This window comes from Xyrauchen texanus, chromosome 2 (assembly GCF_025860055.1).
Source record: "Xyrauchen texanus isolate HMW12.3.18 chromosome 2, RBS_HiC_50CHRs, whole genome shotgun sequence".
In the NCBI taxonomy this organism is placed as follows: Eukaryota; Metazoa; Chordata; class Actinopteri; order Cypriniformes; family Catostomidae; genus Xyrauchen; species Xyrauchen texanus.
Window position 1 is genome coordinate 62,411,852 of NC_068277.1, and position 2,414 is coordinate 62,414,265.

Sequence of the window (2,414 nt, forward strand, 5' to 3'; positions counted from 1 at the left end):
ATTTACTGATCATGTGTGAGAGCTGTCTGTGGCATTTACTGATCGTGTCTGAGAGCTGTCTGTGGCATTTACTGATCGTGTGTGAGAGCTGTCTGTGGCATTTACTGATCATGTGTGAGAGCTGTCTGTGGCATTTACTGATCATGTCTGAGAGCTGTCTGTGGCATTTACTGATCATGTGTGAGAGCTGTCTGTGGCATTTACTGATCGTGTCTGAGAGCTGTCTGTGGCATTTACTGATCATGTGTGAGAGCTGTCTGTGGCATTTACTGATCGTGTGTGAGAGCTGTCTGTGGCATTTACTGATCATGTGTGAGAGCTGTCTGTGGCATTTACTGATCGTGTCTGAGAGCTGTCTGTGGCATTTACTGATCATGTGTGAGAGCTGTCTGTGGCATTTACTGATCATGTGTGAGAGCTGTCTGTGGCATTTACTGATCGTGTCTGAGAGCTGTCTGTGGCATTTACTGATCATGTGTGAGAGCTGTCTGTGGCATTTACTGATCGTGTGTGAGAGCTGTCTGTGGCATTTACTGATCATGTGTGAGAGCTGTCTGTGGCATTTACTGATCGTGTGTGAGAGCTGTCTGTGGCATTTACTGATCATGTGTGAGAGCTGTCTGTGGCATTTACTGATCGTGTGTGAGAGCTGTCTGTGGCATTTACTGATCGTGTGTGAGAGCTGTCTGTGGCATTTACTGATCGTGTCTGAGAGCTGTCTGTGGCATTTACTGATCGTGTCTGAGAGCTGTCTGTGGCATTTACTGATCGTGTCTGAGAGCTGTCTGTGGCATTTACTGATCATGTGTGAGAGCTGTCTGTGGCATTTACTGATCGTGTCTGAGAGCTGTCTGTGGCATTTACTGATCGTGTGTGAGAGCTGTCTGTGGCATTTACTGATCGTGTCTGAGAGCTGTCTGTGGCATTTACTGATCGTGTGTGAGAGCTGTCTGTGGCATTTACTGATCATGTGTGAGAGCTGTCTGTGGCATTTACTGATCGTGTCTGAGAGCTGTCTGTGGCATTTACTGATCATGTGTGAGAGCTGTCTGTGGCATTTACTGATCGTGTCTGAGAGCTGTCTGTGGCATTTACTGATCATGTGTGAGAGCTGTCTGTGGCATTTACTGATCGTGTGTGAGAGCTGTCTGTGGCATTTACTGATCATGTGTGAGAGCTGTCTGTGGCATTTACTGATCGTGTGTGAGAGCTGTCTGTGGCATTTACTGATCATGTGTGAGAGCTGTCTGTGGCATTTACTGATCGTGTCTGAGAGCTGTCTGTGGCATTTACTGATCATGTGTGAGAGCTGTCTGTGGCATTTACTGATCGTGTCTGAGAGCTGTCTGTGGCATTTACTGATCATGTGTGAGAGCTGTCTGTGGCATTTACTGATCGTGTGTGAGAGCTGTCTGTGGCATTTACTGATCATGTGTGAGAGCTGTCTGTGGCATTTACTGATCGTGGTCTGAGAGCTGTCTGTGGCATTTACTGATCATGTGTGAGAGCTGTCTGTGGCATTTACTGATCGTGTGTGAGAGCTGTCTGTGGCATTTACTGATCGTGTGTGAGAGCTGTCTGTGGCATTTACTGATCGTGTCTGAGAGCTGTCTGTGGCATTTACTGATCGTGTCTGAGAGCTGTCTGTGGCATTTACTGATCATGTGTGAGAGCTGTCTGTGGCATTTACTGATCGTGTCTGAGAGCTGTCTGTGGCATTTACTGATCATGTGTGAGAGCTGTCTGTGGCATTTACTGATCGTGTGTGAGAGCTGTCTGTGGCATTTACTGATCGTGTGTGAGAGCTGTCTGTGGCATTTACTGATCATGTGTGAGAGCTGTCTGTGGCATTTACTGATCGTGTCTGAGAGCTGTCTGTGGCATTTACTGATCATGTGTGAGAGCTGTCTGTGGCATTTACTGATCGTGTCTGAGAGCTGTCTGTGGCATTTACTGATCGTGTGTGAGAGCTGTCTGAGGCATTTACTGATCATGTGTGAGAGCTGTCTGTGGCATTTACTGATCGTGTCTGAGAGCTGTCTGTGGCATTTACTGATCATGTGTGAGAGCTGTCTGTGGCATTTACTGATCGTGCGTGAGAGCTGTCTGTGGCATTTACTGATCGTGTCTGAGAGCTGTCTGTGGCATTTACTGATCGTGTCTGAGAGCTGTCTGTGGCATTTACTGATCGTGTCTGAGAGCTGTCTGTGGCATTTACTGATCGTGTCTGAGAGCTGCCCTTGAAGTTTATTGATCGCGTCTGAGAGCTGCCTGTGATGTTTATTGGTCGCGTCTGAGAGCTGCCTGTGTCATTTACTGATCGCTTCTGAGAGCTGCCCTTGAAGTTTATTGATCGCGTCTGAGAGCTGCCTGTGATGTTTATTGATCGCATTTGAGAGCTGCCTGTGACATTT